The sequence below is a fragment of the Mytilus edulis genome, chromosome 1 (assembly GCF_963676685.1).
Source record: "Mytilus edulis chromosome 1, xbMytEdul2.2, whole genome shotgun sequence".
Taxonomy (NCBI): Eukaryota; Metazoa; Mollusca; class Bivalvia; order Mytilida; family Mytilidae; genus Mytilus; species Mytilus edulis.
Genome location: NC_092344.1, coordinates 36998075 through 37011782, shown reverse-complemented (window position 1 = coordinate 37011782; position 13708 = coordinate 36998075). Strand labels below are relative to the sequence as shown.

Here is a 13708-nt window from a genome sequence, read left to right as displayed (position 1 = left end):
ATTGAAGAATATGTTTTTTGTCAGGTTTTCCTTTAAATTTTCCCTAAAAATAAGTTGCTTTCATCAAATTCTGCCCAATTTAGTAATATATAAACCATTCATTCTAGAGAGGCAAACTATACTGAAGGGTCACAATCAAACTTAGTAGTTGAAAATAAACAATATAACAACCATAGCAAAAAACAAACAAGAATGTGTCCAAAGTACACGTATGCCCCACTCGCATTATCATTTTCCATGTTCAATGGACCGTGAAATTGGGTAAAAAATCTAATTTGGCCTTGAAAGTAAAAAGATCAACTAATAAGGAACATGTGTACTAAGTTTCAAGTTGATTGGACTTCAGCTTCATCAAAAACTACCTTGACCAAAAACTTTAACCTGAAACTCACACTTTTAATTTCTATGTTCAGTGGACCATGAAAATGGTGTCAAAAGTCTAAAGTCTAAAATTACTATCGTAGGTGTGGCATAAAAACACCCAATATGGAAAACTCTTACTAGGACTGAGCAACATGAACCCAATAAAGTTCCTGCTTCTTTCTACGTATGAAACTCATTCATCATCATGTATTTTAACATGATAAAACTTAAACCAGAAAACAAAATAAGGAGAAGAAATAAATTTATCTATTATAGAAGATCTTCATTTCTCTCATTTTGTTTGTACTCAATATTATAAATCCAGTTAACTAATATTTATGACCCATTATTACGTTTTTCAAAACAACTACATAAAGTATGACGTCAAACATAATTTCTGCTCCTTTAGAGACATTTATTTCATCAGGTGGCAACAATAAAACAAACTAATAGTTTTCATTACTAAAAGTCAGGCTGATTGGAAGCCTTTCATCTGTAGTAATGAAATCTAAAACCTTATCTTTCTTTCTACAAATTAATAAAAAAAAAGAAGGTTTTCAATAGAAAGTATAATCCATCAAGGCATCAGCTTTAATTTATTTACACAACAAAGACAACCTAATCTAATTCATCATTGATAACAATGCTCACTTTCTGTAAAATGTCTTATTATACTGTATCGATTTAATTTATCAAAAGAAAAAAAGAAACTATTTTCCTTAAACCGGAAATGGAACAAGAGTCACATCCTCACAATTTTCTTTAAAATTCTTAAGTAAAGAATAAGATATTTTAGAGTTCAATTACTTAGGTTCTTTCTTCAAATATTCTGAAAAGCCTTACAACTTAATACTTCCAGAGATGAAAGTCATTACTGAATTAATTTATTATAAAATAAACGAAAGGATTAAGACTCTTGCTTCATGACTCAAAATAACTTACACATGCTTATAAACAGACCAAAAACAAAGAAAAAGCACTTTTATCTACTGTAAATTATTGCATGCATTTATTATTGCACATTTTGCAGAATGAATGAAAATGCAAGATTAATTTAATATTGCTAATCCAGGAAAGTCAGCATACAGTAATACCTTTTTGTGTCAGAAATAGAATAGTAAGTTCATATTATAGCAATATACTCTTTTAGTAACATTATCCGCATTTATGTTAAAGTTACTGTAAATTCAGAAAATTATGTAATGTTTTCACTATTGCAGAAAATTGCAAAAGAGTAAATTTTTGTAAAACTAAAAATTCCATTTTATATTTTGATAACAACAACAACAACAATAATTTATTTTAAAAGGGTTACACAGTTAGCTATATAACTAATCTTCCCTGAGGCCCTCATCATGAAAAATCAAACAAAATGCAAACATGACAAAAGTCAGGTATGATAATAATGTTCAATACAACTTGATAAAATGTGATGAAAAAATAAACATGATGACAAAATCAGTTTTAGATATTATCTATACAGCTAGGTTGATTTCAATAAATGATCTGTTATTTTGTATTTGAAAGAATTAACATTTGTAATATTTCTTAACAGTATTGGCAAAATATTCCACAAGAATGGTCCAGAATACATAAAAGATTTTTTGAACAATTCTGTTTTTGGTTTAGGGAGTATTAGGTTTCCTTGAACAGCATTTCTCAAGGGGTATGGATTTCTGTCTGAAACATAATTAAACTTGTTAGTAGCATTAATTGTATGCAGTATTGACTGATAGATATCATTTTTGTTTATTGTTCCTAAATTGCAATTAGAAATGCACACACAAAAAAAATACATTTTTTCTTAACTGTAATAAATAAAGGCAACAGTAGTATACCGCTGTTCAAACTCATAAATCCATGGACAAAAAACAAAATCGGGGTAACAAACTAAAACTGAGGGAAACACATAAATATAAGAGGAGAACAACGACACAACACTACAATGTAACACACACAGAAACGGACCAAGCATCAGACAAAATCCCACGAGAATAACAAATATAACATCAAAACCAAAAACAAGAATTTCGGATAGACAAGTACCGTGACACGTCTTATCGCAATGTCAATTTACACAGTATTTAAATATGTAACTTTGTAATGTTACAATAGTTAACCAACTAATTGTTTAACCTTGTAATAATGCAACAGTGTATCTATAAAGACACTCCTATTTTTTTCAATTCTTGAAATAATAAAAAGGAGCTTAATACTATAAACAAGAAGTATGCATTAGTTCCATTATGTTATTCTATAAGCAATACAGGTATACAAATCATACCAAAACTCAATTAATTTTCAATATCAAATTAATCTGATAAAATGTTGGTTTCATGGGCATGGTTTTTTAATAAAGATACTTATTTTTTTCATGATATCAGAAATGTTTAAACCTTTATATGTTGTTTCCAGAGGATTGGATTTATTAAAAACAGTGTTGGGAAATTAACTATTGCTATTTTACAGTATGGTAAATTTGCATACCGATAATATAAAAATCTCCAGGAAATGCACTAAGGGTCCTCTATGAACTAGAAAATCGAAGTATAACATAAACTGTGAATTAATACAAAGAGATCATTGAGTGTCTTGCAATTGCCTGCTTGAACTGATCAAAAGCTCAAGACAATTGTGCAGTACCACGCAAGGCCATAAAAATAGGACTAATAAGCTTTTCTTCTGCAACAATCCACGAAAATAGATAATGAGGAAAATTAATTAATCAACGGTATACCAGGTATTCAAAGAAAATAGAGGTATTTCTCAAACAGATAAAAAAAAACACTGTGGTAATTCATTTAGTTAGTTTTTGTATATATGTCTGTCCAAAATATAAAATGATTTGTATTACAAATGTACCTCAACTTCAAAATAAGACATTAATTGAAATCTTCAATTGAAGATCAGGTAATTTATGTTACTGAGGAAAGTCCTAATAAAATGTATTATGTGCAAGTTCTTTGAGGTTGATATGAAGGGAGGTTACTCTGCTATGTTTAAAAACAAGAGAAAATTCATCAGTTCTCAAAAAACATTTGTTTAATGTTCCAATTCATTCTGGGTGACCATTAACACAGCACTAAGTGGACTTATATAATTGATAAACAGAGTCTAAAATTATGTAGATCTGGAAAGATCTTGTGATATCGAGTATTGTGTTTTGTGGATTTCTCAATCATTTATACACAGACTGCCTCTGTAAATTACATTATTTGCTCCAATAAACCAGATTATCATTGATCACTGCAGCTATACAATAAAGCAATTCATATCAATTGTTCCTCATTTGTCCTGGAGACAGAATAAAACTGCTGCACAAATTTTCTGAAATAACTAATTTAACACAAATACGTTCCAAGTGTAACTTAATTAGCGCAGAATGTTATGTTCTCATTTCCAGTTTCAACTGATTAATAAGAGAACCACAATTGTGCTACCAAGTACAAACAAGCTAAAACATTGTTACTGAGATTGCAATCAGGAAATTTTACATGAATGGATATTTTTTTGAATTATAAGATTTCTCCAAGTATTTATTATCTGCCTTCAAGCTGGTTAGTTTAATGTCACGGCAAAATAAATATTCTATTATGTTTCATTACCCTTTTTTTATCAGTCATTTTGAGTTTGATGTCAGTATGAGAAGTGAGAAAAGCAAAGAGTCTCCAATCCAAACAGAACCATTAATGTGTTTGTATATTTTATATAAGGATGTATAACATTTCAAGTTAAAATTTATGAATTTAAAATATCTATGAATTCTCATTATTTTCAAAACCCATGTCTTTTTCTACAAAAAAATATATATCAGATTTCCTTAAAAAAAGTTATCTATCCTAAATCTACCTTTAGAGATCTTAATTATCGTAATCTCTCAGCTCTGATGATAAAGATTTATTGTATCTACATTTTCCTAGTGTCTTTTTTTCTCTCTGAAAACATGACCCATTATACTACCACCCAATTAAATTCTAAAGTCACTTTCCTCATTTTCATTCCCAATTTTATATTATACGCTTTACCATTTTTTTTTTTTTTTTTTAATGTAAAAAATCACATTAATTCTAGCTTGAAACTACAAAAATCTTTAAACATAATCATATAACTTTCATTAGCATGACTTATATGTTCTCATTACAGTATAATAAAAATTTTGCAAGTCATGGCATTAATGTGTGAAAAGACAACCATAAAGACTATACAATATGCCTGCCAGTCTCCTAATAATCTGTTTTTAAATTCACTCTGTTTTTGTTCATGCCAAAAGCAGATCCTTTATTACATTCGTGTAAAATGAATTATTTCTAATGCTTTTCTTTTAATAATAATGGTTTGTAACTCCAGTTTTATTTAAGAAGTTGACTAGCCCATTACAATGATGGAATAGCGTGTATGCCCTAAGAACACTCATTACGTTTGATGGACATGAAAGTGGGAGACCTATGGCTAGAGAGGAAATCTAATAAGAGCTTTCTGATACAGGCAATTATGGGTATAACGTGGTAATTAGCCAGTAGCACTATAAATGGACAGTTTGTTTCCTCCTTAGCCTATGATCACTATGACTAGGATCAAAGTGACAAATATAGCACTGTCATCCACGTCCAGACAGATAGATAGTACGATCAAAAGACCATCTTCTTTACCAGTAGGAGACAGCAACCCAATGTCAGTAGCACTATAAATGAACGGTTTGTTTCCTCCTTGGCTGATGATCACTATGACTAGGATCAAAGTGACAAATATAGAACTGTCATCCACATCCAGACAGATAGATAGTACGATCAAAAAGACCATCTACTTTACCAGTAGGAGACAGCAACCCAATGTCAGTAGCACTATAAATGAACAGTTTTTTTCCTCCTTGGCCGATGATCACTATGACTAGGATCAAAGTGACAAATATAGAACTGTCATCCACGTCCAGACAGATAGATAGTACGATCAAAAAGACCATCTACTTTACCAGTAGGAGACAGCAACCCAATGTCACAAACAATCACGACGTCTTATGTTGAAAAAATGCAATGCACTTTGTCTTTATACCGTAGCAGCTTTATATAATAAATTACATAAAGTGTTTTCTTCCATGATCCCTTATTTATTACTTATGGAAATCATTAATAGTTCTTAACGGATATTCATGTCAAATCTTGCTAATCCCATTACATTTTGCAGGCAGACAATTTGTCTGGAAAAGATCTCTAAAATATGCATTTATTGCAAACATTTCTCTAGGGAAAATTTAGGCTGTGGATTACATAATTCAGTCGACTAAAAAATAAACTTAAGTCAACAACTAATCAAAAGCAAGAATGGACAAATTAAAATGGCAGACTGCTGACAGCAAGATTTTTAAAAATCTATTCAAATAGAACAATTTCTTTGAAGGTCAACAAAATGTGGAATTGGGGAACAAGTATTCCTTGTATTCTCTTTAATGTAAAATCTAATGACTTACACACCATATTTTTGTGAGAAAGGAAATTCAATTTTTTTTTAGTACATTACTAACATAGAAAAAACAGTTGTTACGTAATACTTGCAACATTAAAAAATATTGTTACATTACCAACAATAAAATATGAAAAATCCACCACAAAACAATGATGCAAAATTTAATAAGTTGTTCATAATAAATGTTTATCCAAGTTGCAGTTTATTTTATAAAATATGTATGTATAATACATCCCGGGTGCGAGATTTTTCTCACTGCTTTGAAGACACATTGGCTGTAACCTGCTCTTTGGTTGGGTTGTTGCCTATTTGACATATTCCCTATTTCAATTCTCAATTTAATGAGCTTGTTAAGATTATTTGAACAAGTTAAATTATTTAATGGTCATTATCTTTATATTTGCTATGCTGAACATTTCTCTTCAAGAAGTATTAATAGTATAAGTTGGATAAAGATCAGATGAATGACTCTCTCCTAAAAACCAACTGTCCATGCTTGGTTGTCAATTGTTAATTTCAAACCTATTAGTAAAGCTTAATGCAGCTCGGCTAATAGATATATTCCTCTTAGCTCTGTGTCCATGACATTACTTGGAATTGACCAGCAACACTATTACCTTTTAGCCATCAGGGATGACAGTTCAGTAGCAATATAATTGAATTCACATCACACTTTTCTCAAGGGCTAAAGACAAGATACAAAGAATAACATCACAAATTACTGTTTATTGCTACGGTAACCGATCTCATTAATCATCAATTTGTATGGTTACTGACCATATTGGACCATTCAAAGTCATTTTGCTCAGATAGTAACAGCCATTCACTTCTTTATTAACAATAACAAAAACGTTTCATCAAGCAATTTACCAAGGAGAAGAATTTCTAATTGAAAACTTGGCTTTATTAAAAAACTATGTATCAATATTCCACCATACTGACTGTCTGAATAATCATCAAACAATGGAATAAATCAACTGCTATTTGTTAAGATGCCCTTTTTTATTAAGGATTTTCATCAAGCAATGGATTAAATCAACTGGTATTTGTTAAGATGCCGATTTTCATCAAGCAATGGATTAAATCAACTGGTATTTGTTAAGATGCCCTTTTTATTAAGAAATTTCTGCAACTGAAGAATTTCACTCCAGATAAGCTTAATAGAGGGAAATTTAACTGTAAGTTAAAATAGGGTTTCATACTACACATATCAGTAATAATAGAGTTTTTTATTTCAGAAATCAATACATATATCTGCTACATATAAGACAACAACCTGTTACAAGTCAAATTCAATGTTAGAGTTTAGAGATTATGTAAAACATTCTAGGTTTCACCAGGGAACAGTATATTTACTGGTAACAATATGCATGTTCCTGGTTTCACTTACAGCTGATAGGATACTAAAATAGTTTGGTTGGTACTTTTCCTGCTTTTTAAACAAGAGTCTGTCAGAGAGATAGCAAACCAGTTTTTTTTTACATTCATTTGTGTCCTTGCAATAACACAAGGACCATAAAAAAAAACCTGAATGGTAAAAGTGACGTTCATCAATACTGAACTTGACCATAATTTTGTCATCAGTAACAACATATCAACATTTGAAAACCTTTGGTTGAATGTTTCATGAGTGTGTGCACTGTTTTGCAGCCACCCACCATACATCCCTAACTCAATTACTATTTTCCTATGGAATTTCCAGTTAAAATCATAAAAAAAAACAAAAAAAAACCAAACAGATTACTTCGACTTCAAAATTTGTCCAGAACATGTAGGAAATATTTCCCACTGGACATTAAACAACCAAAAATAACTCAATCAAAATAAACAAACCAAAAAAGTAGAAACAATACACAATAAAATAATATGAGTTACACTGTATAATCACTTATTTAACCCCAAGATATGACAGCTATGACCTTGGTTCAAAGATAATACTTAATACACTTCTGCTATGGTTAGAGGTTTGGTTATAGAAAGACAGCTACCCTCACCTCTAATTTACAACATCAAAATAACAGTTTGTGTGGGTTTTTTGTACAAAGAAATAGTCAAAATTTGCTGACTTCATAGGAAGGACTAAACCACAGGAAAACATTTATTTGTTTCAGGAGTATATTCAGTGTTTTAGGCACAATATGCCATTAAGGTTTGATATTTCATTATCAAAATGATATTAAAATTGCTATCCACATTCTATTAGCATTATTTAGATAGTTTTAGGTATTAAGAGTATTTTATTGTTAAACTCAATAACCTTATTCTTGTCTATTTGTTTTACCAGTTATATATATTCCCTATAACATTAAATATTTTGCTATTTTTGCAAGGACATTTCAGAAATAACTTTCTGTTTATTCCCAAAAGCAATCAATGTTCTATTTCATGTAATTCAGTAATAAACTTCTACAACAACAATATTTCATTTGGAACCAATCTGTTCTGGATTAACACATTGTACGACACAGAATAACAATAAAATAGACTTTGAAAAAAGAACAATTCAACTTTCACAATAAAAATTCATTTAGATTCAGACAAACCACAAACACCCACATAACTAATTAAGTCAAGATTCTATCTACATAAAAAGAAACTTTACCTGTAAAAAAGGTAAATATCTGGCTAAATGAAGGCAGACATGTCAGAAAACCAGAAGCATTCAATCGTATAATGATATGAGTAGGTACATTACTACTGAACAGTTAATGAAGTTTTAATATATAAAACTGTTTTAGTAATAAATGTTTGCTGCACCTGCAAAAAGGAGGTACTATATATTTGAACCAGCAACTAAACACCCTGAGTAATTCAGAAATTTAAGGTGGAGCATTTATCAAATAAAGAGCTAACACATGAGCGCATGATATCCCTTCGCTTTTTCTGAGAAAAAGTTCCAGAACTCTTCATAGCCATAATTCAAATCTATAAAAAAAACTAAAGTGAGATTATCTAAATAGTCACCTAAGTTTTGTGAAACCGCTCAACAAAGCACATTTGAATTATTGTTTCAAAAAATGGAAAATCCCCCCTTTAATGAGTAAAATCCCACAACTTGGAAAAGTACTCTTAAATTTATAAAACCAAGATTGTGGAAAAAAAATGTTTAAGGTTTAAAGATTTCATACAGAAACTGAAATGCTTATTTCCAGATGGCATACATCATATAATGACGGGAGTTTGGCTTCTGTTGCAACTTTGCTAATATAACACAAATATTTAATATTACTGAAACTTACTTCTTTGAAGTAAATATAGAAAAGTCTAGCTTTAGGCAAAACTGTCTGAACTATTCAATGACAAAATCACAGATTTAGTTCAGATAAGTCAGAGAGTTGGAACCAAAGTATTAGCTTTTCACACTTCAGTACTGTAAATTCAGAAATTATTGCGTGCATTTATTATTGCGATTTTGTCATTTTACACTTGAATGCGATTTTAATTTTTACGATTTTGAGAAAAGTCATGCTCAAGTCAGTTCAAATATTACAAAATGCGAGTTTTAATTATTGCGTTTACAACTCAGTCGCATTATTCGCAATAATAAAAACCTCGCAATAATTTCTGAATTTACAGTAATCATTTCATCCTCTGAATACCAATACCAACTTTCACATATCACTTATTCATTCCTGCAATTAAGTCACTCACTCAATAAAGTTTATACAATATAATCATTATTAAAAATCTAGCAAAAACAGTGCAAATACATTTTATCATCATTAAAATAAATCAGAACAGAATTTAATATAAGACTTCAAACGAAGCATCCAAACATTATGGTCTAGCAGAAATTTTAATTAAATCATAGGGACAAGAGATACCAGTAAATTATTGCAAAAGCCTTATAAAGTCAGTCAAGCAAAGTTGTAACTATCTTACATAAATAATATCAATTAACTTCATGGTAATTTAAACTTACTGATTAAAATAGGAACCTTTTATTTATAGTGTCAAACCCATTAATGCTGGATGATTCACAATATAAGAGATTCAAAAAGTAAAATCACAAAAATACTAAACTCCTAGGAAAATTCAAAACGGAAAGTCCCTAATCTTATGGCAAAACAAAAGCTCAATCACATCAACCAAATGGATAACAACTGTCATATTCCTGACTTGGTACAGGCATTTTCTGATGTAGAAAATGGTTGAGTGTTTCAACCTGCCAATGGTTTTAAAGCTAGCTAAACCTGTCACTTGTATGACAGTCACATCAACTTATTCTTTCAACAGCAAAAATTGATGGAAACATGATCCTTGAAAAGTACATATCAAGAGGCATCTCAACATCAAAGCAAAAAATGTTTGCTTGTCCCTATTCTCTAAATTACCTGCCTTTCTTCTGTAAGAAAGCTATAATGCAGCAAACCTGGCATAAGAGGTATTTTAACAACACCCACTCTACAATCTGCCACTGCTAAGTATTACACCGTAACTAATTGACTTAATTGAATACAATTTTGAAAATATACATACATACCAAGATGTATTTTCAGCAAACAGTAAGAGGTATATCAGAGAAATTCTTACTATCAGCAAAGACAGAGGCTTATTACTGTCATCATATTAAGAGACTATAACTTGTAGACATGAAATTTCATACCTTATAGTGCATGTCATTTTTTGGGAGAACAGCAAAATCAAATTTAAGAAACTGGAAGATAACTGTAACAAAGTTGGCACAACAAGATGAAGGTTGATGCAAATTATATCAAGACACAATTACTTTTTGCTGCCGAGAAGAAAAAAACATGTTAAGGACAGACAAATGCTTATATACTGTGACACAGAGAGGGGTAAACCAGCATAATCTTTCCAGTGGCGGATCCAGCCATTTTAAAAAGGGGGGTTCCCAACCCAGAGTAAAGGGGGGTTCCAACTATATGCTCCCATTCAAATGATTTGATCGGCCAAAAAAAAAGGACCCCAAAAAAAAAGGGACCGGAACCCCCCCCCCCCCCCCCCCCCCTGGATCCACCACTGCTTTCTTTGGAGCAGGAGTGTTATTAATGGCAGACCAGTGTTCTAAAAGATCAGTTTGCATTTTGAACTAAGAAGGCAATGTTGAATAATAAAATACCACACTGAAACAAATTCAAGGCATAGTGGAGCAGCCTTTGTTGAGTTGTATTGGTCAGACCAATAAAAAAGTATTTCAACTTACTTATGGAATTCAAGCATGTAATTATTTCCTAAATAATCATAAAACATTCATTTTGTAATTTTGTAAAGAACATAAGGTCTTTCATTTGAATAATTTCTGAAGTTCACAGTTATTTCAAAGGTTACATAATTTCTTCAGATCTTTCGGCATTATTGTCCTTCAATTTCAGGATAAGAACTATCTTAAAAAAATTTACAAGACATTATTTAAACAAAATTCAACGAAATTGCTCAGGTTTTAAAAAAAAATGCATATAACAATAAGTCTTCCCAAAAAAGACATGATATGAGTGTCATTTCAATTTCACAATAATCATTTGTAGTAAGAAAAAACTGAACATTCATTCTTTTAATATAGAAAGCAATCACAAAAAATGAAGTCAGACCTGAACATTCATTCTTTTGCAATGAGAATTCCCTATAATCCAATACAGAATCTTCAATAAGAAAATTCAATCTTCTCTACAGATTGTCTTTTATTGGAGTAACAACAAATTGTTATTGATGATTTTTATAAAATCATAAACCCTTTTACATGGCAAAAAATTGTTTTGCTGATTTTTAATTGAAATGCAAAAAAAAAAGTTCATTTTAACTGTTGATTAATGGCACATGCAAAACAATTGCTTTAACTAATTTCATAGAAACAGGGTTTTCTTGTAATGTTTTCCTCCAAAGTACACAAGTTGTATTATTATGCCACAAATAAAACAAGGATAGGACACTATCAGAAAATTGCAGAAACAACAAATCTAAATCAAATTAAATTTGACAATATTTGGTTTCAATCTCTGTGTGTTACATGAGTCATGACATACAGATCTATTGCTTAGAAATAAGAAGGTGTGGTATAAGTGTCAATAAGATAATTGTTCATTCTAATATGACCTCCTTATTACGCTTTGTAAACAAAGCCATGTTCTAATGAGCACAAAATATGTTTGACACATGCGCACGAACTTATTGTGTATATTTATGTTATTTCCATCGTTATCCTTTAAAATATATGCATTTAAGCAGCTAGCATAAAATTTTATTATATGTTTTTATCAAACAACACATATTTACTCTGCTCGTAGTTTTTAAACTTATCAATATATAAAATGTAATGCACAGACTCCTCGGGGAGGAAACGGGAAAAGCCAAACATTTTTACGGTATTTTCGTACGCTTCGACCTATAAAAATACTGTATTTGTCCTATAAGAATCGAAATAATTCCTTCGTGTCATGCTCTATGGTCATTTTAACATGGGTAGGCATTATATTTTACCACATTTTACACCTCACTAGCGCTCAGTGTAAAATATCGACAAATATAATGCCTACCCATGTTAAAATGAGCATTGAGCATGACATGAAAGAATTATTTCTTAATCCAAGTCACAATATGGTGTAAAAAGTAAACAATTATAGGTCAAAGTACAGCCTTTAACAATGAGCCTTGGCTCACAACGAATGTCTTGCTTTTTACTAAGTCTCTTTCTGCAAAAATCCACCGACCTTTCAAGATATTCAGTCAGTGACACCATACACAAGCATGCATACACATGCTAATGGAATTTAAACAAAAGTACTTTTAAAACTTATGAATAGTTTTGCACATATCCATAACATCAATAAATTATACCGCACTATACACAGTTATAACATGCAATTTAGATAATAAGTACTTGATGTGTTGCAAAATGTTCCTATCTTTTGGAATTGATAAGAAAGAAGCCAATTAGACCTTAAAAAGCATTAAACAATGGAGACTTCCATATTAAGATAAAAGTATATGAAAGCAATTTTATTAACTGTTCTAATGTGAATAACCTTCTCAATACTCATTCATTAGTACATGGAATAATTTTGAAAATAATGTCAAATCAATTAAACTTGAACCAGATAACATTTTCATCCTTCAATATCATAATATTAAATGTCCACTGACAATATTCAATATTAACATTTATGACTTAAGATTTGTTGTTATGAGGGCAACGTCTGACATTTTCTTATGACAATTATACAAAAGGGAGATGGATGATAATCAAAGCCACGAATAATAGTGTCTCTTGTGGGATGTCAATCTCCCCGTCATCTACAAAATGTATGATACTAAATACAGTTGTCGCAATCAGCCGCATTTCATCAAATCATCTCAGTTTGTCTAAGTAATCAAAGCCTAAGCCAAAAAGGAAACTCTTAATGAACACACAATAACCGGAGAATTCAAAGATGTTTGTAGGACTATTCCCAACAGATTTTTAATCTGAGTTCAAGTCTAGCTTCAGACAAGATTTTTATAAATAAAATGTATTATTATAACACAGTTTTCGTCCAGTAGAATAATCTAGTACAGTATATCAATAAAAGTGTAAGGCTTTTATCTTATTCATGGCTGGTGACAGTATCTGTAAGGAAATCTTTGCTTAGTTTATGATGTGTTTAAAGATGTGCTGACAAAGTGTTAAATATGCATCAACAATAACACAAAATTAAATCAAGTCTGATGGGATATGAGAACAACTTTTGTTTAAAGAACAATTGTTTGAATAAATGAACAACTTAAATATTTTCCGCTCTTAAAACAAATTTTCAAAATCGTTTTTTACAATTAGAAGTCCTCACGGTGCAGCACTCAACACAAATGATGTTGACTTCTTCCAACATTGACTTGATAAACCTTATATAATATAACTTTGATGGTTGTAAAAATTAGACCATCAGTGAGA

General features: G+C 30.6%; 1 protein-coding gene across 2 annotated transcripts in view; it reads right to left on the bottom strand.

Annotated features, from left to right (window-relative positions):
- The window catches only part of LOC139512135 (voltage-dependent calcium channel subunit alpha-2/delta-3-like), a 121815-nt gene that overhangs the window by 69937 nt on the left and 38170 nt on the right, over positions 1-13708 (bottom strand). The gene's annotated exons all lie outside the window — the stretch shown is intronic.